This window comes from Manis pentadactyla, chromosome 11 (genome assembly GCF_030020395.1).
Source record: "Manis pentadactyla isolate mManPen7 chromosome 11, mManPen7.hap1, whole genome shotgun sequence".
Classification (NCBI taxonomy): Eukaryota; Metazoa; Chordata; class Mammalia; order Pholidota; family Manidae; genus Manis; species Manis pentadactyla.
Window position 1 is genome coordinate 72,533,715 of NC_080029.1, and position 27,813 is coordinate 72,561,527.

General features: G+C 37.7%; 1 protein-coding gene across 9 annotated transcripts in view; it reads left to right on the forward strand.

Moving 5' to 3' along the window:
• Nucleotides 1–27,813, forward strand: part of NOVA1 (NOVA alternative splicing regulator 1) — a 167,477-nt gene that overhangs the window by 35,394 nt on the left and 104,270 nt on the right. For 2 of the 9 annotated variants that reach the window (XM_057488528.1, XM_057488529.1), the window contains 2 exons: nucleotides 19,978–20,079; nucleotides 21,052–21,108. The exons of 5 other annotated variants lie outside the window; for them this stretch is intronic. The gene's annotated coding sequence lies outside the window, so the exon portion shown is untranslated. The remainder of the gene's footprint in view (nucleotides 1–19,977; nucleotides 20,080–21,051; nucleotides 21,109–27,813) is intronic. 2 more of the 9 variants (XM_036884537.2, XM_036884538.2) reach the window with 1 other exon arrangement.

Sequence of the window (27,813 nt, forward strand, 5' to 3'; positions counted from 1 at the left end):
ATGCTGAGTACATACACGTACAAACACACATACAGATATTATTACTTATTGAGTGAAGAATATTTTTTCTGGTAATTTAGAAATTTAATATAAATGATTATTACCATCATTCTTCTAAGTAATTTTGTTTTTTAAAAATAACATTTACATTCTGAACTAGGACACTGTTTTACACACTAGGTGTAACTAAAAAAATCCAGAGGACTAACATGTTTTAGTTGATTTTATTAAATTTTTCCTTTTAAAATTTAAACAAAGTTCCTTTGTTTAAAAATTCCAGGAAGAGTGGAAATTCATTTTTTTGTAAGAGTTAAATATTATAAATGAAAATTTTATTTATTTAAAAAAAGTTATGGCCAAGCACTTGAAATTTAAAATAAACTTAATTCTGCTTAGAGTGTCACTAGTTAAAAATGATTTCTATTCAATACAATTTGATTTTTCTCTTATGTAATAGTAAATCATTTCTACTTTGTGTAATTTTTCTTTCCTTTTATTTCAATGTAGACAGAAACCTACTGCTTTCCTGCTGAGGATATAATTTCTGAATCTAGGCAATGTACTGTCAGCACCATGAAGCAGGAAATTATTCTTCTGTGTCAGCTACTGCTGTTAAAGAATAGAGAAATGTTGGGATAGGATGCACTTCTATTATCTCTATTCACGAATCTCATATAATACACAAATAGATTTAAATTCAAGAGAGTTCAAAGTATTTGTGAAAGAGATATTCCCTACTCTCAGGTCTTCCTCTACTCCTTCCAAAAATCCGAAGTATATTTCAAAATTCCATGCTTGTTTTCTATTTCAGTCACAACTGTCTTCAAACTTACTCAGCTTGTTCAAGTGATGTGGAAATCATCATATTCTTAAGGACGTTAGAAATATATTGGTATATTAAACTTCACATTAGTAATAGTAGCAGCAGTGATAATAATAATAGCTAATAGCTGTATGGTGCTTACTATGAGCCAGGACAGTTATAACTTGGCTTCCATATAGTCAATCAGTTTATGCAATAGTCCTGTAAGAAAAAGGTGGCACAAGAGAGAAACTGATTTGCCCAAGATGTGTATGTATGTGTGTGGTATGTATATATGTATGTGTATGTGTGTGTATGTATGTATGTACATGAGTATTAAGTATATATAAACATTAATTATACTTACATGGATGTGTAAATATGTACATATGGAAATATTTATAAATATGTATTTTTTTTCCTATAAACTTAAAGGCAGAGATGGTATTGGCTCACAACCTCCCCCCAAAGACTGTCCTCACAACTACCATGTTGTACTAATAGAAGTTAGGCACTTTTATCCCTTAATTTAATTTTTGTATAAAGTAGAGAAGGACTGCTACTACTTGATTTTTATGTCCAAAAAGCCTGAGGAAATAACAGAACATCACTTTGACAATCTCTGCCCTCTGTCTTTAAGTAGCATAAACAGTAAATTTATATTTTCTTATTCAATAAAGAGTTTATTTTACTAAATTATCACAGTGAATTATTCCAACATTATATTTCTGTACCTTTGGGACCGAAGAAAATGTAATAATTCATTCATCAAGTGGGGAGATGGCCTTAGATGAGTCATGATAAAGTCATGATAAAGTATATTTTTTGTGTAATCAGTATAAATTTGGTGTATGATCTTTCTTGAATATCATTCATGGATATTTAGATTTGGAAATTTCAACAGCAATTGACAATAAGAAAGTCTCAAATATGAACTTCTCTACAGCATAAAAAAATGATACTGAAATTTACCACTATCCTTTATTTAAAAGAATGGATATTCAGTCTCCTTCCCAGAGTTGCAGTAACCAGTAGAATATATAATAAATGATGAGAGTAAGATAAAGATTGTTAGATTCCAGATCAAACTTATCTGTCTAATTATGCTTTTTAACACAGATGTTAGGATATTCTATGTTTCTCTAAAATTGATTGTTATTTTTCCTTTTAGGAAAGATGCATTAGAGTCTCATGTTACTGAGGAATATTAGAAAATAGACAAATGATTGCACTGGTATGGATAGATCTATAGATCTACAAACTTTAGAAAATAACCACTTTATTTTTAACTTTGAAGGATAGAAAACTATTTCCCTCTCTTGGTAAAAATTCATCCCATAGTTAATTTTAAATTTCTTACTTCCCATACATGCAGGGAAGGAAAACTTATCCTTGAGTTGTTTTAGTCATAAATTTTATTTTTCACTTTGCTGAAACAATATTACCTAGTTCTATTCTAATATCAGGCAGACTAGGGGATTTTAGAATGATTAAGTACAGCATGAATATTTTTAAAAACATAACCTCAAAAAAACAACAACAACATAACCTCAAACTTTTGATACTGTTATATCCATGGCATTATCTAGGTTTCTGCAATTAAAATAACACATTGTTAAACCTAACAAAATGGCTTGGCCTGCTTAAACCTTGTTTCCCAGTTGTAGCTTTCCTGTATACATAGGTGACAATTTTATTGAGTTTTATGGCATGAGTTGCCTTTATAAACATATAGCTTAATATGCACTGTGATCCTAGAAACTGGAACTATTACTTGCATGTGATGAAAGCAAATTTGAGTAGTTGTATACTTAGATTTATTTATTTCAAATATGTGAAATACTAGGTTTCTTCACTATGTTCCTAAGGCAAGTAGCTGGAGAAAGAAGCTTTAAATTGAATATATTTTTTTGGTAAGATGATAAAAGAAGTTTATGAAAGAATATCTGGAAAATGAACAAAAAAGTTTTACCTTCATAAACTCATTTGCATACCAGCCATTATAACAGTTACCATTGTTTCTCTACATGCATTGATTCAGGTCACCATATTTAAAAATCAGATAAAATCTCTCTTTTCCATAGTTCGTCTTCATGACTTGCTGAAAAAATAATATTGTCACCATTTGCATTTAGATTTTTGGGGCTTCTATTTCCATATAATTATCCTAAGACTTTTCTTGACCTTCTTAATACAACAACCACTTTCTTTTTTTCAATTTTTAAGAGCAGTTTTAGACACTTACTGGAACTTTCAGTAGAAAGTGCTGAGAGTTGCCATATACCCTTTTTGCCCCTACTTCTGCCTGCAGCACTCAATTTTTCTGTTACCGCTTTGCATTAGTGTGGGATGACTGTTATAGTTGATGCATCAATATTGATTCGTTGTTATTAACTGAAGCTCATAGTTTACATTAAGATTCACTCTTTGTTTACAACAATATGATGGCATGTATCCATCATTATACTATCATGCAGAAGAGTTTCATTGTCCTAAATATCCTCTGTGTTCTACCTATTTGTCAGCCTCCCTCCCCATGCATCTCTGGAAATCACTGATCTTTTCACTGTCTCTTTAGTTTTGCCTTTTCCGGAATGTCATATACTCGGAATCATACAATTTGTTGCCTTTTCATATTGGCTTTTTCATTTTACAAGTAGTATTTTAGTTTCCTTTATGTCTTTTTTGTGGCATGGTAGCTCAGTTCTTTTTTATCACTGAATAATATTCTATAATATGGATATACCACAGTTTATTCATTCACCTATTGAAGAACATCTTGGTTGCTTCCAAGTTTTGGCAGTTATAAATAAAGCAGCTGTAAATATTTGTGTGTAGGTTTTTGTGTGGACATAAGTTTTCAACTCATTTGGGTAAATAGCAGTGAGTGTGATTGCTGGATCTTATGTTAAGAATATATTTAATTTGTCCTTGTTAGCATTTGGTGTTGTTACTGTTTTGTATTTTAGCCATTCTAATAGGTGTGTAATGCTATCTTGTTTTAATTTGCAACTCCCTAATGATGTACAATTATACGTTGAATTTTGCCCGCATCCTGCCCCCTCTACAATTGAAATGTTGAAGTCTTTAACCCCTGCTATGTCAGAAAGTGTCCTTATTTGGAGATAGGGGTTTTACAGAGATAATCAAGTTAAAGTGAGGTTATTGCAGTGGGTCCTAATCCAGTATGACTGGTGTTCTTATAAAAAGGGGGCATTCTGGACACAGAGATATGCATGCAAGGAGAATACGATGGGAATATGAGGATTGTCATCTCTAAGCCAAGAATTGAGGCCTGGAATCTGAATCTTCCCTCACAGCCCTCAGAAGGAACTGGTCTTGCTAACATCTTGATCTTGGACTTCTAGCCTCCAAAACTGTAGGACAATTTCTGTTGCTTAAGCCATCCAGTTTGTGGTACTGTTATGGCAGCCCTAACAAGCTAATACATATATAATATAATGTTCAGCATCTTTTCATATGGGTATATGCCATTAGTTTATCTTTTTGATGAGGTGTCTGTTCATATCTTTTGCCTGTTTCTTAATTAGTTGTTTCTAATTGTTTAATTTTAAGAATTTTTTGTGTATTTAGAATAACTAGTTCTTTATCAGATACATATTTTGCAAATATTTTCTCCCCATCTATGGCTGTTTTCATTCTCTTTACAGCTTTTTCAGAGCTGAAGTCTAACTGATCAAATTTTTCTTATATAGATTGTGTTTTTGGTGTCATATCTAAAGTTATTTTCAGTCCCAGGGTCACCTAGATTTTCTCCTGTTAGGTTCTAGGAGTTTTATTACTCTATGATCCATTTTGAACTAATTCTTATGAAAGCTTCGTTGTGTGTGTCCAGATTCTTTTTTTGTTCTGCATGTGGATGTTCAGTTATGCCAGGACCATTTATTGAAAAGGTTACCCTTTCTTCATTGATTTTTGCTTGCTTCTTTGTCAAACGTCACTTGATTAGGTGGGTTTATTTCTGGGCACTGTATTCTGCACCACTGATCAATTTGTCTGTTTTTTTTACCAGTACTACACTGTCTTGATTATTGTTGCTTTGTAGTTAGTCTTGAAGTCAGATAGTGTCAGTCTTCCAACTTTCTTCCAGCATTTTGTTAAAAGTGTGACTGACATTATTTACTAACAGTGAATTAGCATATAAGTTTGAATGACTTGACTTTGTATGATTTTCCTTGTACTGTCAAATATACTTATAACTGATAATATTTATTATTTTGTCTTATAAAAAATACTAGAGAAAAGGTATAAAGAAAGAAAGAAGTTTTGTAATTTTGACTCACATTGCTTTTTCTTCATTATGTTGGGTCTCTGAGGAGGACTGACTGAAAAAACATGTTGAATATACATGGAATATGAATGTTTGTAAAATGGAAATATTATATACAGTGTTACATCAATAGAAAAAGGATCCTGTATTCTGTAAAAGTGTAATATTTAAATACAGATAAGATTATGTATAATTTAGTCATGTAAAATGCTGATACCTTAATTTATTTAAAAAGATGTACCTAAGTTTTTAGAGAATTCTTCCCATTAAACATTAATTTAAATATTAAAGGACTGGAAAAAGCATGGTTCAGTTTAGGGGAAAGTCCTAATTATTAAGCTATGAGTCAGAGCAGAATATTCTCTAAAATTCTGTCTTAGATTACTTCAATATTATTCCTGTAAAACAATAAACCTTCTACCCTGTTTTTTTCTTGCTTGCTTGTTTTTAACTTCTTAGAGCCTCTTTACTTTGCAACCCTCTAAGTTTGGTGTCTTACTTAAATTTTGCTTTGTTGCCTCTATACAACCTAGCTTTCTCCACAAACTTATATGTACACTTCTATTTGTGAGTATTTGTAATAAGACCTAGCATTATTTATATATGTTCAAAATATTTCTATAACTTTTTTATACGGGGAAAATGTAAGAAATTCTTTTTTGAAATACCCACAGGTATATAATTGCTAGTTCTTAGGAGTAAGAAATAAGACTATGATAGATAATTCAGGCATTCATTATGATACTCGTGGAATGTTTGAGAGAGATGGAGTCAAAATCATTTACAGCTCATTGTTGCTAACCATTTCATAATACAGCATGAATTAAGATGGACAATTAAGTAGGAATTCAAACACAGAATGTTTTTTATTTCTCCAGTATAAACTTTGTTTATGAAAGATCAGATCACTTCTTACTGTTTCTTTACTCATCTCAAAAAAATGTCATAGCTTTCTGGTAACTTCAGAAAGTCAGTTTAATCTGACTGTCATCTAGTAAAGTCAGCTTAATCTGATTACTTTGAATTTTAACCTTTAGCCCCATTTAAAACTCCACTTTTTCCCTTCTACCAGTGCTGCTTAGGCTTTTCTAGGAGACTGGAATGTGGAAAAGATCTGCTCACTCCACTAAGTGGAGAGTGATCTGATCTTTTCTTTTATATTCCTGTTTTGAATCCTGGGTGCTGATGTCTGGAGGAGAGAGAGGGAAGAGGAAAAGGCTATCTTACTTAAGTGGCACCTTCGTTGTTCCATTGTTTCTGTTTCTGCTCCTCTGCCTAACACTGACTAGCTCTCATACCTCTTTGGGGAAAGAGAAGAATACTAGCTCTCTGACACAGCACATGTGCAGACATTTTTTGGGGGCGTGATATATAGAGTGTCACATCCAATTCTGGGTGCCTTTTTGTATTTTTTCTCAGTTTCTACCTCTCCAGTATACCCACAGCCTCTGGTTGCTGGGGTCTCTATTGTCTGGAGACTCAAGTCCAGCTACTTTAGTGACTCCAGTTTTCTCTACCCTGTTTTCTAAGTCTAAGTCTTTTTTTCCCCTCTCCTGAAATAGGCGTGGAGAAGCAGGGGGTGGGCATGGATGATAAGCAAGTCTAAACACAAGCAGAAGTCTAGCTGAGAGATAAGGTACCAGTTTTCCCCTCTTGCCAATCTTTTGTACTCATTCTTGCTTGATTTGGACCCTTGGCAATAGCACTGTTTAACTACATTAAGTCAGTGAAGGAAATTCTGATGATAGATTAACTCAAGATGGGGAGAGGGTGGGCAATTCTTGGGTAAAGAGGAACTGAGGAAGGTAAAGATGTTTCGGTTGTGGTGGAGTAGTTGGCTCTCGCTGTTGAGACTGTCTTCTGAATATAAAATATTTGACTGAAGATTCTTTGTTCCTAGTCTTGGGTTCTAATTGCCAATCCCTGGCTATGAAAAGAGTCCTCCCTGATATTCTGTTATGTAAATTTTACTGTCTTGCTAGTACATTGGTTCCCCCTTATCTGTGGGGAGGGTGTTCCAAGACCCCAGTGGATACCTGAAACCATGGATGGTAATGAAAATTATTTATGCTATGTTTTTTCCTATACATACCTGTGATAAAGTTTAATTTATAAGGTAGGCATAATAAGAGATTAACAAAAATAACTGGTAATAAAATTGAATAGTGATAATGATATATTATATTAATTATGTGAATGTGGTCTCTCTCTCTAAATATCTTATTGTACTTTCCTCACCCTTCTTTTTGTGATGATGTGAGATGATAAAAATGCCTATGTGATGAGATTAAATGAAATAAGTGATGTAGGCAGTGTGACGCAGTGTTAGGCTACTGTGGACCTTCTGACAACATGTCAGGAGGAGGATCATCTGCTCACAGCAGTTGACCATGGGTAACTGAGACTGAGGAAAGCGAAAATAGGAATAAGGGGGGACTACTGTACTTCCATTCTTTCTGGCTACCATCAGTTCTACCAAAAGAACTGTTGTGATCCTTTTAAAATGTTTAACAGATCATATCACTCCCTCAGACAAAATATTGCAATGGCTTCTCTAACAGTTTTTGAAAAAATCCAGAGTCCTTATTAGGACCTACAAGGACCTACATGATCTGACCCCAGGTTAAAATTCTGATTACTTCTTCCTGCCCAAAGACTTTGCTCTTATGTGTCATCTATAGTATTGTTACCTCAGATAGTCTGTGGTCTCATGTCATTTCATTCTTTGTTCAAATAATGGTACTTGCATAGTTTTTTTCTCTGACTACTCTGTTAAAATAGTATATTCATCTCTGTTCTCATAACTTGCTTTGTTTTGGTTTACACATGAACAATTGTATAATATATATAATAGTTTATTTATTATCTCTTTTCTATTAGCATACAATCTTTGAGAGGGCAAGTAATTGGCTCCTTTGTGCAGTGCTTTACCCAGTGCCTGAAGTAAGACTGTACCCATTGGAGTCAACTGACATTTTTGTTGAGTGAATAAGTGAATGAATGATGCTAGTTTCTATATTCAAACTTTAGTATAGCTTTGATATACCCCATAGTTTTTACTCTTCTAATGTTTTACAAACTAGTATACTTTTAAATTTTTTATGTGTCTTTTATTCCTAGCTACATTTTCCCATTGTTGTCTTCCTAGTTGAACCATCTGTATCTCTTGTTCATCTTCCGTACTGTTGCTAGAGTGATTTGTGTAAATGCCACCCTTTAGAATAAAATATTCCAGAATTCCCTAGCATAACTGGGCCTGTGCCGAGTGTCCTTCTCTTGACTCCTTCATTCACTCCATATTCCACTCATATCCTTTTTATTGCAGTACTCTGAGTGTTTAATATGCCTCTCTTACTTGTATGCCTCTACTTAAAGCCTATTCCCATTTTACTGCTATATATTATTAGTGTGTGAATACATAAAACATAAATTGTACCATAAGAAGACTCTAGAAAAGGCCTTTACATTTGAAGTGATTGGTAACCAACTATATAGTTGCTCTATATGCTGTTACTTAATATATATTCTCAAACCTGTTGCTTTCTTTAATACATGGTAAGAGTTCATGTGTCATTTTTTGTTGAGTATTTAAAAGTTAACACAATCTTGAAGAGCGTTGTTAACACTATTTTTGGTATTTGTAGTACTATGAATTCATTTTAAAAGTAAAGCTAATTTACATGTCATAACTCAAGGATTCCTTTGAAAGGATATGTACGTATGAGTGTTTATTGTATTTTTTACCTTCAGAAAACTAAACTGAAAGTAGTAGGGAGAATAATTTATGAAAGTAAAAGTATTACTTGTATAGCTTTCTCAGAAAGTTTGATCCTTTGGTAGATTCTTCATATTTAGATTTTATGCTTGTATATTGGGTGAATGAAGGAGAAACTGGTAAAGGAAATGAAGTTAGATGACTATTTGAAGCCAAATGTTTTCCATGTCTGAACCTGTTCCAAGTAAGTACAGTGTGGCTTTTTGAGAGATCCAGCACTATTCCAAAGCCTGTACTTAAAACATTTTTTAAAATGTTACATTATCTAAAGATGCAGAAAACATAGCTTATGATACTGGTCTCTTTTAAAAGCACAGCTAAATAAAAATAGAAGATACAGCTAAATAAAGGAATATGATGAAGTTAAGTAGCAGTAAACAAAGATGGGTTGTTCTAAGAAAGTTTTAGTTGAGATAGCTCTTTTGAATAATTATGACTACTAATAGTTGGTTAATATTGTATCATGTGCTTTATGTGAGGTTTTTCATTTAGTTGTTGGAACATCTCTGTGTCTGCCATTCATTTTACACAAGAAGAAACAGCTGTTAACAGTTACACATTTAATTTAAATGATTATTGCTGCTTATTCATTTGGGTGTCTGCACATAATTTATCAGTAGCTCCTTAAACTTTTTGGGGGGAAAGTCCACAGAGCCTTTTGAGACTTGATGAAAGCTTATAGCCCATTGCCCTTAGAAAAATGTACTTCTGGACTCATCTAGTATGTCTTTATTTTAGTGTGAAACTTTGCAAAATTCCTAGATTCCGTAATTCCATACATGGACCTCAGATTAGAAATCCCTGTGTGTGCCTTCTTTTAATAAAGAGGCTGGGAAACTACTTTTTTCTTCTTCTACCACCTCTTGTCACCTAAAGGAAATAATATTTATTTACATTCTCTATACCTTATCATAGAAAGAACTTAAGAAAGCTGAAAGGAAATTGTCAGCTATCTCTAACTACACTGAGTATATGCAAAAATAAATTCTGTTGTGGTAAGTGAGATTCAGAAAAGTTTAATGGATTGGGCACTTTTTAATTGTCATATTTATTGGACTTTGCTTCAAAGCACCCTCAATCTGTTCCAGAAACCTAAATGTGGTTGTTTTGAAATGTACACAGTTACCTCTTCAGAGTAATGTTAGCATAGTTGTCTGTTCCTAAAGATAAAAGATTAGAAAGATAACACCTTCCAGCCTCTTGATTCAGTGATACTTCTCAAAGAGTAATTTTTTTAGTTTGACTTTCTGATTCCATCAAAAACAAATCATGGAAAAAGGGAGGTGTTATTTTAGTAAAAGCAGATTGTGGTAGTAACTTTCTCCATTAATGAATTAAAGTTATCATACACTTGGTTAACTCACTGATATGTAATGACTAAAGACAAAGACTATTTAGTTTCTGACTTAATGTGACTTTCGAAAAGAAAACTTGTCATTTATATAAGATAACTTTTAAAGCTCTATTATATGAAAAATAACCATTGCTGGTTGTTGAGGAATAGTTATTTCATAAAATTTTTTCAATATAAAGTAATTCAGAGTTTTACATTACTTTTCCTTGTCCCGTCCAGCGGGACCTAGTTATTTGTGGAGACGAAGGGGATCTGACCTGGAAGAAAATGGGGGCGAGAGAAGAGCGAAGGCAAGACAGTATTCTGATCAAGCCTTCAAATTTTATTGTAAGACGGGGGTAGATATACACCAGTGTTCAGGGGCAGAGTGGGCCATAGGATACTTGTAAGCAGGGGATTGGCTGCATAGCAGGGATGGCGCAGCGAGTTACATTCTGATTGGTATATGATAATGGGGAAGGAGGGGGAGAAGAGTATCTCTTGGCGCGCGCGGGCTTTCTTGTTGGCGCGCGCGGGCTCGCAGCTAATCTCCAGGAAGTGAAGCAGGAACCTCATGAACTGTGGTCGTCTTGTTGTTTCAGTGGCCATCTTGTTGCCTTTGTGTGGCTCCCAACATCTCCTCCCTTTCTATTTATTTCAGAAAGGTGGGCCTTAATCGAGTGAGGGAATAGAGGCCTGGCTCCTCCAGTAAGGTAACATCTTGCGAATGTCTACCTATATGCTCTCGGTATCTTTTAGGGAGGAGAGGCAGAGCTGAAAGCCAAATTGCTAGCTGATATTAAGGCTTTATGTACATATGGATACCAACCTCTATGCAAACCAGGCATATTCTCAGGGAGGACCAGAGAGGTTCTAGGAAGAACCCTCCCTTGCGGTACTTTGTCTCGCACTCATCTCGATGCCCATACCCTCACAGTTAGGGGTATGCTTGGTTCTGGCCGACCAGCATATGGGCCACATTAATTACGGTGTCAGAATCGATGGTACCATGGTTGAGGCGTTTGTAAAGTAGAGAACTGGAGACCGGGAGCGTTGGTTGGCTCGGTATCAGACTCTTCATCACAGGCTGTAAGTCTGTGATAATGAACAGCAACTGCTGGCTTGACGAGCTGGTCAACCTGCTCTCGAATAAAGGCTGTTAGTTTTCTTAAGGCCCAAGGGCCAAAAGACACTAAAAGGAGGAGTCCTGCTAAGGGTCCAAGGATGGTGGGGATCAGAGTTGTGAGCCATGGGGACTTAGTGAACCAGGACTCAAAGGGACTTTGGCTAGCTTCTCGCTCTCTCTTTCTCTGGTCTAGCCTTTCTCTAAGCTTTGACATTGAATCTCTTATTATTCCGGAGTGGTCTGCATAAAAACAGCATTCTTCTCTTAAAGCTGCACACAGTCCTCCATCTTTTAGGAGCAGTAGATCTAGCCCCCGTCTATTCTGCAAGACGACTTCAGAAAGGGAAGTCAGAGATTCTTCAAGTTTGGTAATAGATTGTTCTATGGTTTTTAGATCGTCGTCAATGGCGGTTCTCAGCCCTTCATAGTTTTGGTTCCCCTGGATGATGGCAGCTGTCCCTGTTCCTACTCCTGCTGCAATTCCTACTCCCACTAATGTGGCTAGGGTCAACGAGACTAATTCTCTCTTGTACCTATTTTTAGGGTCGAACTCAGTGACAAATGAGGGATCATCATGATATATAAGCCTCGGCACTAGTTGAACCATAACACAGAAATCATGGGAGAAATTGAAAACAGAGGTGGAAACACACGGTGTTAGTCCAGTGTTACAAGCCCACCATCCTTGACGGGGAGGGACTAGATATCTGTTTTCACCTGAGGAAACTATGGGTATGGTGTGATTACACAGACTCTTATGGGTTGAGGGAATTGTTCCTAAACATGTAGCTTTTCCAGTTACCTCAGTCAGGGTTAACTTCTGCATGCCCCAGCCACAGGCTTCGTGGCTGGTCGTATTGTTAAAATTGCCCAACAATCCTAGTCCTTCATAGTAAGGAGGTGAAGAGGAAAAGCATAGCTAACAGGATTTGGTAGTATTTGGGTTGGTGGTATTTAGAACTCGGAAAGCTCCTTCAAGGAGGTTGAGAAGGCGCTGTCCGGTGCTAGGAAGGAAGGTGGGTCGGTTAAGAGTGGAGGCGAAGGAAGGGGTGGCAGCGTCTGCAGGTGGGGCTAGGGTTGGCGCGGGTGGGGCTGGGAGACGCGGCTGGTCTCGCAAGACAGTGTTGGGTCCTACTGGGACAGCCGGAAGAGGCTCTACTCTAAGCTTGAGTATAAACAAGACTCCATCGTCATAACGTTCTTTGTACAGTCTTAGTCCCCATGTGGCCCCCGTTGTCCAAATAGTACTCCGTTTCCCAGGATTGGTGAATTCGATACGCAACGGGTGACACCATGTATTGCACGTGCCATCGTTGCCCCAATTTGGGTTCCCTTGGTTCTTTGTTTTTGGGTGGGTGTAATTAGCAGTGACTTTAATAAGGTCCCATGAGGAGGAGGGCCGCCAGTAGGTGTCACCTGAGGTCTCACAACCCCAGCTTGCACAGAAAAAGTCCGCTCTTCCTCCACACTTATAGTTAAGGGCTTGGCTGCGATGGTAGCCAGGGCAGACGTAGAAAGTGAGGGTCTTTAACCTGCTCCTCCTGCCGAGCTCTCCGCATCCTCCCCAAGGGTCTAATCCTAGTCTCCCAGGGGGTGACGGGGAGGAGGGGGGTTTTTGGAAGTCTGTGTGCCCTTCCAAATCCCAATTGGCTGGAGCACCTATTGCTAATTTGCACAGGTCGGGGTACAGGTCTGGCCACCAGGAATAGGGGTGTGCTATTTTTGACACACTCCAAACTACGTTCCCTGTCCCACTGATCACCTCCCAGGTCAAGTTGTGAGACTGCTGTGGGCTGGAACATCTGCCTGGGGGAAGGGAGCACAGTACCAGTACAATGGCACACAGTTCGAAGGCGATCATCTTAGGGGCGTTCTGCTGATCTTAAGCCGGAGAGGGTTCTTGGTGGATCGGGCTCTCCACGCGGGATGATCGTCAGTTGTTTCGGTTGGGACAACAGGTTTCACATGAGATGCGTGGATCTACTTCCTGCCTTCTGAAATTAAACAGAAAGGGAAGGCTTCTCAGGGGTTAACATGCCCTGGACTAGAGTTATTGTTTTTGCTTTTATTTGTGTCTAGAAGTTTAATGAGCCTATCTGGGAGCCATCGGGCATTTTGTGCCTTAGCATCATATATGCAAGCATGTCCTTTCCCCCATATGAGCACAGGGTCAGGCCCGTGCCATGTGTTGGTCATCGGATCTCTCCACATAGCCTGTGCATAATTATCTGCCGTGGAGGGATGCCAAAGGCGATCAGCAGCGGTTTTACCCGCGGAGTCATAAGTAAGGAAATTAAGAACAAACAATGCATGATTTAGGAGTGTCTTTGCATTACCTGTTTTCGGATAGAGTACTTCTCCCCCCGACTGAAGTTTGAATAACATGTTTTTAAGGGTTAAGTGGGCTCTTTCAACAATGCCTTGGCCTTGGGGATTATAGGGGATTCCTGTTATGTGCTTAATACTTAACTGCGCACAGAACTGTTTAAAGCTAGAGCTGGTGTATCCAGGCCCATTGTCAGTTTTTAAGATTTTAGGTGGTGGTAGATATGCCAGGCATGAGAGAACATGGGTAATAACATTTTTAGTTGCCTCTCCCGTTTGCAAGGATGCACATAGGAAACCACTACATGTGTCAATAGACACATGGATATATTTTAATTTACCAAAGGGAGGGTAATGAGTGACATCCATTTGCCATATCTCTCCTGGAACCAACCCCCGGGGGTTGATTCCATTATGAGGCTCTGGGAGGAGAGTTAGACATCCTTGACATTGCCGAACTATTTGGCGGGCCTGTTCTCGGGTGATTGAAAATTTGAGTCTAAGAGTATGAGCATTGAGATGATGTAGTTCATGGGCCCGTTGGGCTGCAGCCAAGGGTGAGTCTGACGTGACAGAGGCTACTAATTGAGTCGCCAGATCAACTCTGTCATTGCCTTTGGCAAGCGGCCCTGGAAGGCCAGTGTGAGCGCGTATGTGCCCGATGAAAAAAGGGGCATCGCGGTTTAGAATTAATTTTTGCAATTTTGCGAATAGGGGGGAAGCATTTGTAGAGGGACGTATGTAAGGCACTGTCTCTAATAGGGGAACAGAGGTTGCTACATAGGCACTGTCAGTGTAAAGGTTAAAGGGGGCATCTATTAAAAGCTCAAAAACTTTGATTATTGCAGTTAGTTCAACAAGTTGTGCAGAAGAGAGGTCTGTCTGTATTCGAGTAACTTGCCCATTAATACTGGAAGCGGCTATACCGGAGGAGGACCCATCAGAGAACACCATTACGGCCCCAGCAATTGGCGTGGTTTTAGTCCTCTTGGGAAAGACAACCGGGGTCTTTTGAAGGAACTGGACTAATCTGTCTGCAGGGTAATGATTGTCTATTGTCCCCTGGAAGGAGGTGCAGCTAATTGCCCAATCATCATCATGTTGAATAAGCCATTGTAATTGAGATGTATTGTATGGGAGGGTTATAACTTCAGGGTCTCTCCCAAACAACTTGAGAGCTGCCTCTCGGCCTAAACGTAAGAGGGCAGCAACTAATTGAGGATAGGTAGCTAAGACTCTAGGGGGGGAGGCTGGCAAATGAACCCAAAATAGTGGATGGTTTTGCCAAAGGACTCCTGTAGGGGAGAAGGGGGTAGGGAAAATGAGCAGCCACAAACTTAGATGTGGAGAGAAGTAGCTAATGGTCTGTTCAGAAATAGCCTGCTCTACAATGGTTAATGCCCTTTGTGCTTCTGATGAAAGCGAGCGGGGGGGAGGAAGGATCAGGGTCTCCACGTAGGACATCAAACAAGGGCTTTAACTCTCCGGTGGTCAGCTTTAAATAAGGCCTGAGCCAGTTGATGTCTCCTAGCAGACGCTGAAAATCATTAAGAGTGTTTAAGGAGCTTCTCTTTAACTGAATTTTTTGAGTGAGGATTTTATTAGAAAATAATTCAAAGCCTAAAAAAAGTTGGGGGGGGTGGACCTGGACTTTTTCTGGGGAAATTTGTAGTCCTCGATCTCGGAGGGCAGTGACTAGCTGTTGACTGGCCGCATAGAGCTGTTGCTGGTCAGGACTGGCAAGAAGAATATCATCCATATAATGGATAATATACAAAGTGGGGAAGAGCAACCTAAAGGGGTCTATAGTCTGGGCTACAAACTTTTGGCAAAGAGTAGGACTGTTGGCCATTCCTTGTGGGAGAACTCTCCACTGAAACCGGGGAGAAGGCCCTACACAATTGGTAATGGGTATACTAAAGGCAAAACGTTTGCAATCATCAGGATGCAAAGGTATGGAGAAAAAGCAGTCTTTTAGATCAATTACTAATTTGACATACCCTTTAGGGATGGCTATTGGAGAGGGAATTCCCGGTTGTAATGCGCCCATAGAGACCATAGTCTTATTAACCGCCCTGAGGTCCTGTAGGAGCCTCCACTTGCCTGATTTCTTTTGGATTACAAAGATTGGGGTATTCCAAGGGGATGTAGAAGGTTCAATATGTCCAGCAGCCAGCTGTTCCTGCACTAACTCTATGGCTGCATTTAATTTTGTAGTGGTAAGGGGCCATTGATCGATCCAGACAGGAACATCACTTTTCCAAGTAATCTTGTCTGCCTGGAGTGCAGGAGGAGCAACGGCCCTTACGAAAAATGTTTTTCAAACCCTAAACCTGAGCGGTCTATCTTAGGCGTGGCCAGTATCGGGTTGGGATCTCCCTGTTTTAGTTTGCCCAACCCCTGACCAGGGAGGTAACCCTGTGAAAGCATCTGCTGTGTTACAACTTCATTAGGGCTACACATGATGACCTTCATTTGAGAGAGGATATCTCTTCCCCAAAGATTTACCGGTAACCCAGGAACTACGAAGGGTTGAATGGATCCGGTATTTCCTTCTTCATCTTCCCAGTTTAATAACTGTGAGCTCTGTAAGGTGTTTCTTGACTGCCCAATTCCTTGTAGATGGGTCAAGGAAGCGTGTAAGGGCCAGCTGGAGGGCCATGAAGCCTGAGATATGACCGTAGAGTCGGCCCCCGAATCTAAAATTCCTTCAAATACTTTTCCTTGGATCTTAAGTTTAAGAGTGGGGCGTTCTTTAGTAATAGCTTGGATCCAATATAAGTCTGAAGAACCTGGGGTAGAGGAGCCTCGCTGCTTATGAATAGCAGGGTGAGATGTACTTAAAGGGAGGGGGAGCGCCTGCGCAAGGCGCTGACCTTTCATAATGCTGATAGGGCACTGGGGGGCACTAGCAAGAATTTTTATTTCTCCAGTATAGTCATTGTCAACTAAGGAAGGGTGGACAATAAGGCCGTTTATTGTGGTGGAAGCTCGCCCTAAAATTAGAAAATAAGTATCTTTGGGAGGTGGGCCATAAATTCCTGTGGAAATAATTGTAATTCCCTCTTCAGGCGTTAATATTGTTGAGGAGGAGGCACAGAGGTCAAGTCCTGCACTCCCGGGTGTGGCCCGATAGAGGGCGGGAGTGCTACAGCTAGGCTGTTCCCCGAGGCCGGCTGAAATGGAATTGGCTGGGGGGCCCGGGGCTGGCCCCTCAGCCCGTTTCCCTGAAAAGGGGGGGTGAAAGGATTTGTGGTACTGTAAAAAGGATTTGTTGGATTGTTACGGCACTCTTTGGCCCAGTGCCGCCCCTTATGGCAGCGAGGGCAAATACCGGGGACTGACCCAACTCTAGGAGGAGGAGCTGTGGTAGGGCATTGGCGAGCGAAATGGCCTGGCTGTCCACATTTAAAGCAGTTACGCATAGGCGGTGCGCCCTTGGGGAAGGAAGGAGGATAAGAAGCCGGGGGAGTTTGAACAGCGGCACCTACAGCTAAAAGGGCTTGGACTTTGGATGTAAAAGGATCGACATCTCTACACATTCTCAGCATTTCATCAAGAGTTTTGTCTCGAGTCTTACCGCGGAGGACGGCTCGACATGCCGAATTGGCGTTTTCATAGGCTAGCTGTTTTACAATCTTATCATTGGCAGCCGCGGAACCAAGGGTCCTTTCGGCGGCCTCTAACAGTCTGCTAACAAATTCGCTATAGTCTTCTTGCGAGCTTTGAGTGATCTTAGTTAGAGGAGTGTTAGCAGTCCCGGAAGCAGGGAGTGATATCCAAGGGGAAGGCGCTGCTGCCTGGTTTCAGAGATATATCTGCCCTGTCCCGTAAGCTTATCAAAAGTCCAGGACGCTGTTGGGGAATGAGGGTCTTTTACATTGGCAGCAGCGATGGTCTGACAGCGGTCAGCAAAATCTGCCTTCCAAGTTAAAAACTGACCACGGGTAAGCACAGCCTGGACTATACGCAGCCATTCACCTGGGAGTAAATGTCCTCCTCGAGACAGCGAATCAAGAACAGAAAGGGTAAAAGGGGCATTGGGGCCATAAGCTTTAACGGCCGCGTTCAGCTCTTTTAAGCTTTTGAAATGGATTTTGTGAAATTCTCTAGGGCCATCAGCAGGCTCGGCCGGCTCTGGCTCAGCCTGCTCCTCTCCCTCACTTTCTATTTCCTGAGCAGCAGGGGCGTCTTCGCCGTCGCTTTCAAGATCGCCCTCCTCCGGGCTATGTGTTGTGGAGGTGGGGCCAGAGCGGGCGGAGGCCCGGGTAAGAACAGGAAAGAGCAGTTTTTTAGGTTGTTTTTTAGGTTTTGTGGCTGTAAGCGGTTTCTTAGAGAGGCCCTTTTGCGAATATAATGCGGGACGAACTGGTTGGGAGACAACTAATTTTTGGAGATGGCAAGTTATTCTTTGTTCTACTATCTGTGCTATTAGGTCTTCAGTGCTGGTAGGGGGGCCAACAGGACCGGGAGCCGGAGGGGGTAGCGGAGGGGCCGACGGGGGCAAAAAGGCCGGGGCGCAAACATTGGGAGGCTGAATAGAGGGAGTGTAAGAGGCTCTTTTCAAAACTGGGGGTGTGTAAGAAGGGGGGTTAAGCGACGGGGCGGCAAGGGGCCAATCTGGGTTGTGATACTTGGCCGCCTCGTCTTCTAGTTCAGCCGCGTCTCCCGGATCTAAAGGCTCGCCATTTTGGCTCTTAGTCACGACTGGAAAAACCTTTTGTGTATCGACAAAGTCCGAATCTCGAGGGAGGGGGCGGATAAATGCGACATTTGGGAGGGGTATCATGGAGGGCACCGAGCAAAGATGGTGTCGGGCTAGGGGAGGGGGATTTAGCCGATTTTGGGGCAGGGGGATCACTCGAAAGAGACGATTTTGAGGCCGCCCGAGATAGGGGGCGGAGGCAATATTCTGCTACTGACAAGAGTTGACGTTTATCAGGGTCAGTATTTTCAACAATATCTCTGATAAGACCCCAATAGGAAAATACTGAAACAGGAACAGAGTCAGGGCCGTTTTTGATAAGGTAATCATTTAAATCTCTACCTACTTTCTGCCATTTTTTAGGATGAATTTCGGGGCCATTAATGATAAACCACGGACAGACTTCATCAACAAAAATAAAAAACTTTACCAAGTCTTTCTTTTTAACTCGAACTCCTCTCTCCCTAAGTGAACTTTTTAGGTCTCTTATGAAGACCGCTTCTTTACTTAATTTAGTTCCCATTTTCTTGTAAGGCGGCCGGTACTCACCAGGGACGACGGCTTCCGTGAGCGGCGAAAGGCGTCTCCTATTATTTCATTAGTAAGGGGTCTGCAGACGATCTCTTTCTCGGGGGTCCGCCTGCGAAAGATCCGCACTTCGAGCCCCACGTTGGGCGCCACTTGTCCCGTCCAGCGGGACCTAGTTATTTGTGGAGACGAAGGGGATCTGACCTGGAAGAAAATGGGGGCGAGAGAAGAGCGAAGGCAAGACAGTATTCTGATCAAGCCTTCAAATTTTATTGTAAGACGGGGGTAGATATACACCAGTGTTCAGGGGCAGAGTGGGCCATAGGATACTTGTAAGCAGGGGATTGGCTGCATAGCAGGGATGGCGCAGCGAGTTACATTCTGATTGGTATATGATAATGGGGAAGGAGGGGGAGAAGAGTATCTCTTGGCGCGCGCGGGCTTTCTTGTTGGCGCGCGCGGGCTCGCAGCTAATCTCCAGGAAGTGAAGCAGGAACCTCATGAACTGTGGTCGTCTTGTTGTTTCAGTGGCCATCTTGTTGCCTTTGTGTGGCTCCCAACATTTCCTTACATTTCTTTAGAGATTTTCCTGTCACTATGCTTCAACTCTGATATCTCCCCTATTTTTTTCCCTTTTGAACTATCATCTAAAACAAAATCATTAAGTTAACTAAACTGAGTAAAGAATCTTACTACATGCATTTGCTCGGTTTTAGGCAAATTACTATAGAAATAATATTATAAATCCATATACAATGTTTGGGTTTAATTTTCAACATAAATGTTTTAACACTGATTTATAGTTATGTTGTGAATTGAATAACTGTATTTCACTTTTTCCTTTAATCATTCTTAACATTCAATTTTTAAATGAACAGTAGCCCATCTGTGTAGGGCTTTTGTGACTGAATGATGTATTCTCTTTTGCTGTGGCACAGTGTTCATACAGCCACTTTTGTTATTAAATATTTTCATTTTCTATAGTACTTTTCATCCCTGTATATATGTACAGAAGTCACTTCACCCACCACCGAATTGCAGCCACTTCTGAGGTGGAACGCAGCAACTGTTTAACAGCGCACTTTCCCCTAGGTGCTGACAGCTGCAGAAGAAATTGTACATGGTCCTGTACAGAAGGTATTTCTCCACTGTGCCATCTGCAGAGTGAAACTGACTAGGAGTACTACATAGACTGTAAGTTTCTTGTGTACCTGCTCTAGACTGGAAAACCCAGTAAAAGAGAATAACAAATAAATGGGAAGCATCATTTAAAAATGTATTGAGGTCAGTTAAACTTAGTGCTGAACTCCTTAGCTCTAATTTTTTTTAAGGTCATTTAATTTGTGATTGGTACCAAATTGGATAATACACAAAGGGATGCACTCCTTGAAAATTATTTTATTCTAAAGGCAAATGAAACCTAAAATGCTTTTAAAAATAATTTTAGTGAAACTTACGAGAATCATTTTAGTCTTGAATGTTTTCAGATAACTAAACCAGCATCATATAAGATTTTAGAGCTGTGCTGCTGAAGTAGCAAATGAATTTATAACTCAGCAGTTAACATCCTAATTAACTTTGCTTGCAGTGTTTTGTGTCTTAAGTTGTAATAGTTTCATTTTTATGGTGGAAGTTTTGCAACAAAGAGGGTTTATGATGAACCTAGTTTTGATTCTTTGTTTTAAAAACATTGAATTCAAGTTTTGTTTTTTTTAACATGTTGAAACAAAGCATGGGAGAGAAGAAACGTAAAGACTTGAACTTCACCTAGTGTATTTTAATCTCTTTCTCCCATTCAATTACTTAATGATTCTGTTTTTCCACTTGTAAAAGTAATTTTAAGAGCGCTATTTTCAGTAATAGTTTGGCCTGTTTATGCCTTATAGGATAGGAAAAAAACATTAGAAACTGCTGTGTCTATTTTAAACTGTGTAATATGGGTTGCTATATTTCATCATTTTGCTTTTTTAAGTCAATAGTATGACTTACTAGTTATTGAATTATTTTTAAATTTTTGTGTGCATCTGTAGACTTTTCTGTGGCAAGAAATTAAGGTCTTTTAGTCTTCACACAGTCTTAATCATGAAATTTAGTGGTTTTTTTTTAGGTAACTTTCAATTATGTGTCAAAAGTAAATGATATTGATGTACATCTCTATGCCTATAGATTCTCAATGAAAGCAGATAAAAGCATCTCTGGGTCACAGTTTACTTGTAAAATGAGGTGGGTGGAAGAAATTCTTTTCTAGAGTCCTTTTCTTTAAGTGTTTTCTGTTTAACTCAGGCATAGAATTCTATGTACTTTAGAATTATGTAACCAAGATATTTTGGTGCAAGTGATTTTGCTCTAGTTAGAAGGTTTTTGTGTTCATTCAATGCCAAGTGATAGTATTTTAGAGTGAAAAGAGGAGGTGTGATTTCCTACAAAGATTTCAACTATCTAGTTTTATAGTGGAGCTACCCCCACTCTTTTGAAATAATTTTTTTGAGAATGCTTAAGTGAAGTACAATTCTCAATGTCCTATTCATCATGGAAGCATCAGGTAAATTAGAAAAAAATCTAGGTTTAGTTATATTCAGAGTGGAATGTAATTAAACATTACTAGAAAACTAACTTTTTAATGAGATTTTGCCCCTTGCATATAGACTTAATACTTCATTTAATAGTCAAGGCACTAAAAGAAGTACACCTTAATATTTTAAAGAATATAATTGAGACATAATGTACTTATATATCTGTAGCAAGAAGGTATTTTATCAGTATTTGAAATATTTGATTTGCTGTAATTGGTTCTTTTCCATTTTCTACAGTGTAATTGTAAGTATTACTTACTCCCATTCATCTTATTAAATGAAGTAATCATATATGACAGAATAGACCATATGTTCTATATATTGTTTTGATGAAAAGGTACACTCTATATTCTTACTGTTCATCTCTGAGTTCATCATTTTTCAATGATACAGAATACTTAATTGTTATACATAGACTCTGTGGATAATGAAAGTTTAACAACTTAATAGATTCAATTTTTTACCCTTTGACCTTATAGTTTAATATACTCCCAGCATATGTTAATTTAGAAAAGGGAATTAGATGGAAACTTTTCAAATCTATTTGTGCATTATTTGAATTTATTGAACATGTACTATTTGTGTAATCAAAAATAAAGGAATATGTTGGTGTTTCAGTTAAATTGTATATTTTGGACATTTGTGTAGTTTTTTTAGAAATTATACTCATTGCATAAAGCATCTTATAGATACCTGATATCTTTATCTGACTGTTTTCCAAGGGAGGGCTCTACATCTTAATATGAAGTACTTGAGTTTGTGGTCTGGCTTATTATTTAATTTATATTCACTTAATAATTTGGAAATTCAGGAATATTAAATATAGGGTAATTAAATTTTAATGAAATCTTAATTTTTTCATTCTCCCCCAGTATAATTTTCTATTTGATATAGGAAAATGAAACAAATACACAGATAATATGAATTTTTAATACTGAATGATGTGGACTTAGACCTCTAGCCAGGAATATTCTGGCAATATCTAGCTTTTAATGAGAGACTTCAAAAAGAAATACTAGGATCAGCTCTAGAAATAGAAATTGGTGAGAAAATAAGAAGATACAAAGAGGTATGCTTTGAGTTGTAGATTTTATTTAAACTAATTTTAAAGAACATGCATTTTTAAATAGTTTCCATCCATATTTTTTAATTCTTAGATACTTTCCTTAGTTTTTACAAAATACATACATCTCTTTCAAATTAGGAACATATTATATTCATCCCAAACATTTTCAAAAGATTATTTGTCATGTCAAATTTATTTGAACAAATTCTTGTGATGTGATAGGCAGATGAAACATTTTAAGATGTTCCATTGGGAATAATAGGGAGATGATTTTGCAGTTTAACATTAGGTGGACAATTCTTTTTATACTAAATGGTTATGAATATTTGAATTGCTTCATTTAATAAAATTTAGTGTTCAGACATTATTTTTTATCATCTAAAATATAATATATATTCATTGAACAATAATACATGCAGTTTGAATTTACATATTTTGGAAATAAAATGTGAAAAGGTGTTTTCCCAAGTAATTCTATGTATTCCCATAGAATATGTCATGCTTTCTTTGGGCCTTTGTTTGCCATAAAATTTTTTCCAAGCATCCACACACCCCATTATCCCTAATCTACTATCTGTATAACTCAGCCTTATCCCTCAGGCAGATAAATGGAGGTAAAATACTTATATAATTACCCCAATATTTGCTATTCTTATTTCATATACCATTTAATTCTTGCCAATTTTTATGAATTCTGCAATATTTCTCAATATAAGTTGGTTTAGTTGAAAAATTAAATGTACAACTTTGCATAAAGAACTATTAATGCTACACATTTCTCATCTTCAATAATAAAATAACAAGCATTTATTACTTAAAAAGTTTCCTTTAACTTTGAAATTTCTGTGTGTTGTGGAAAAGTGTGTGTGTGTGTGTGTGCGCACGTGTGTATTCCTAATGTATTTTCTGAAGCCTGGTCTAGAATCCTGACTGCCACTTTATAGCTATTGAATAAAGTGTAAATTGTTTCACAACTTCAAGTGTTTTTTTTATCTGCTGGGATCCATTACACCTACCTCACAGGGTTGTTGTGAGGAAAAAACTATAAAACACATGTGAAACAGTGATTAGCACATGCTAGATATGCAATATATGAAAAATGAGTGTTACTGAATCCTTTTAATGTTTCCCATTGTCCTTATAAAAATCCCAGTTCCCTGTCTATACTTGTGATCTGGTTCCTCCCTGTGTCTTCAGCCTCTTTTCTTGTAAACTGTGTTTATTGATTGATTGATACAACTCTGCAGTTTATAGAATATGTCATGTTTTCTTTGGGCCTTTGTTTGCCATAAAATTTTTTCCAACCATCCACACACCCCATTATCCCTAATCTATTATCTGATTACTCAGCCTTATCTCTCAAGCCTCACTTTAGATTTCTCCTTAATTAAGATATTTCCTACTCCTTCATCCCTGATACTTTTATTAGAAGACCCTTCTTTATGGTCCTGTAGGCTTTGCTCACTCCTGTGCTAGCAGCCGTTGCGTGTGATGTAACTGCTTTGTGCTTGTTTCCTCTGTATACTTGTTGAGGGTGGAGTCTGTCTTCAACTTCTTTGGCCTAGTACGTAACAGGGTTTCTGCCACTCAGGAAATGAGTGACAACATATATCGCTATATGGTTAGTACTCCTTTAGAAAAAAATAACTTTAATTCTTCTATATTTATAGAATCAATTTTAAACTCCACAGTAATTGTATCACAATTATGCCCTTATAATCAGACTACTTTGACCTCTTTTACCAGGTTTATTAAAAAAGACTCAGAAGGATGCAAGCAGAAAGTTACTTTATTCTTTCTTGTCACTGTACCTGAAATTCTACTCTATTATTTTCTTCTGCCCCTTTAAAAATGCTCTTCAAATGTGTCTGCTCTTCTTCTTACACTTCGTTTTCTCTTCCATTCCTTGTTTATTCATTCTCTAGCATTTCAAAATATACTTAATTTTAAGGTGAAAATTTTTAAAAAACAGGCTAAGAAATTAAAATTCCAAACTCTCATATCCAGTGTAAAATGTCTCCCTTACATTAGCCTTGCTTGAAGCAGGCTTAAAAACCTGAGTTGGGGACATGTCAACTAGTAGGCATTCTGATTAATTTCTCTTTTGCCTTTTTTTCTCTCCCTGTTCACTGTGCTACATCTGGGTCATCCAAAGTTCTGAGGTTAGAATTAGGGAAGAACTAATTGGCAGTAAAGATCTGTTGGAAATCTAAATGTGTTCTTTCCCTTGCTTTTCTGAATTGATCCCCACCATTTGGGGATGACCTAGTTGTGATTCCTTGGTGCAGTTTATATTTTCTTTGTCTTCTTTTGACTACCCTCTTTAGTCTCTGAGTTTCTGATCTACTTTGAGACTCTTTCTTCTGGAATTATCTTGTACATTTTGCAGTCTTCTGGGGAGAATTCCCTTTAAAATGGCTCAATGCTAGTTCCTTTCCCAGGGATCCTTACCTGTCACATTCAAAAATATAATTCTTTACCCCACAAACTCTGAAGTGTTGGCTGTTTTTGAAGTAGTAGCTCAGACTGAGAGCATCTTAACCTCTTGCCTTTAGATTTTTTTCAGGCTTAAATTAAGTCTAGTTCCTATACCATTCCTAAGTGTCCTGTATTCTAAAGAACATTGGCCAAACTCTGAGTGAATCACTGTTTTATTTCTTCCTTAATCTATAAACTCCCCTCTGCTAAAATATGCTTGTATTTTTTTATGTGAATGATGGATTAAATTATGCCTAAGCATTTTTTAATTGAAGTATGGTTGACATCTAATATTACATTAGTTTAAGGTTTACTACATTACAAAAAGCTCACCATAGTAAGTATAGTTGCCATTTGTTGACCATCTTTACAAATGTTGCATAGATGAGCTGTTACCTCAGTTCTAGTGTTTGGAACCAATTGTTCTCAGCTTGTGTCCTTAACTGAAACTGAGAGAACAGGAAAATTCTCATTTTAATATCCTATTACACCACATGTGCTGAGGCTATAATGGGCATCTGGCATTTCTATGAATATCCATCCATTTCTATAGTTCCATGCCTTGTCTTAAGCTATTCTCTTGAGTCAGGAATGTTCTTTCTGTCTTTGCTCCTGGTGGAATCCTACCCAGTCTTCAGTGCCCAATTTAGGTGAAGTCTTTATTGATCTTGGCAGTTAGAATAAATATTTTTTACAAATACTTTCCTTAAAGTGTTATTATATTATCTCTAATTTTTTCTCTCTCCCTGACTAGATTGTGAACATTTTTGAGACAGCCACTGACTTGTTGAATGGTGAACACCTTACTGCCTGGGCTCTGTTAATAATATGTTCTGTACATTATTTGATAATTTAATGAATCTCTTCTGAACACTAAGATTGAAGTTTATAAAATTGTTGAGTAGTTAATACTTCTATTCTTATTTCTATCCTTACTTAAAACAGTATTTGAGGGGCAAGAATTAGTTTTTATGCCTGTGATTTCTTTTTTAACCCAGTGGTGTTTCTCTTCCTCCATTCTTAGGCAAGTTCATTCTTGACTCAGTTTTCCATTTTCTCCTGCATTTCTTATTTTTCTTCTTGTTTTATTTCAGTTGATGGAGTTTACTATGATAAATAAGGCTAACCAAGTAGTTCATGTAGACAGTTAAAAAAAAAAAGGTAAATGACAGATCAGTTGAATTTCAATCAGTATAGATGCCAGGAATGAAGTATATATGATTACTTGTATGTAGTCATATTTCTTATACCGATAGACTTTTGTATCTATGTTTTCTTAAGAAGGAACAAACTATAAAATATGGTCAAGCTATTGTCCTCAGTTTTAGGTACCAAGAAACATTGTTGATTCCTGATAGTTTAACCATTCCCAACCATTGTAGTAATTAAAACATTCTACGTACCTTCCAAAATTAGTGAAATTAGTTATTCTTGTATTTTTTTACTTAGTTAAAGGTGAATTTTGCTATATGATGGAAGTTTGGTATTAAGAACAAAATTTTGTTTTTCTAAGACCCCAGGAGAATTTTTAGGAAGCATTTGGTGGTATGTATAGCCACCAGTTGTCAAATAGGAAAATTAATGCTAAAAAGTACAGTTTTGAAAAATATGCCTTCTAAAATGTACTTCAAATCTAAATATTTATGTTTTATTTTTTTTCTCTTAAGTAGGTCTTTCTTTTTTTTCGATTGTGGTGTTGTATAGGATTTTAATTTAGAAACCCTCTTTGAATGGGTCAAGTAAAATGTTAAAAAATAAATAATGAGCAGTAAAATTCATCAAAAACCTAATTCTTTATTTTAAACTTAATCCTAAATGGTGTTTCTATATAAAATAATTCACATATTATGGGTGTAAGTGGAAATAATAAGGAAATTAGCCATTAATTGATATTTCTTTTTTATGCTTCTCTGAAATTCTAACTCTACCTTTTCCCACTAAATTGCTGGCTTTGACAGACTCAGCATGTCTAAAACCAAATCATCTTTAGTTCTCCGTTCTCCTTCTTCTTCCCAACCTGAATCATTCTTGCTTATGGTTTCACCATATATCTTGTGACCCAAGGTTAAAATAATACTGGTCATTCCTCTCCTTTGACTTGAATATCATCTCATTTATTTTCAGATCTTAATTATTTTGCTTTTAAAATGTGTTTTTACAGTGCCTTCTGAAATGTACTTCAATAAAATATAATTTACAGTGTGCTCATTCCTTAATTCATTGATAAAACTCTAGTTCATTACTTATCACTTGCCAAGATCAGTGTACTGCTTTTGTCCCTGTTTATATTATAGTTGATCCTTGAACAATGCAGGGGTTGGGGTTGCTGACACTCTGCATAGTTGAAAATGTGCATATAACTTTTGCCTATCTAAAAACATGACTACTAATAGCCTACTGTTGACCAAAAGCCTTCCCTATAACATAGTTAATTAACACATATTTTGTATGTTATTATAACACATATATTGTATGTATGTTGTTATACACTATATTACAATAAAGCAAACTAGAGAAAAAAATGTTTTTACAGATTGTCTCAGATTTCCACAAAATTTTTCAATGTATTTATTGAAAACAATCTATATAAGTGGACCTATACAGTTCCAAGCAATGTTGTTCAAGGACCAACCATACATTTTCCTTGAGGGTGGGAACCACATAATATTCACCTCTGTGCTTCCCATCGAGAATATTCTCAGTACAACCTCTCTAAGTTCACTCAGTTATGAGGTAGTTGATGCCTGGTATTGAAGTATGAAAGATACTGAATGGATTGCTAAAACATAGATCAGTGCCACATTTAAAGTT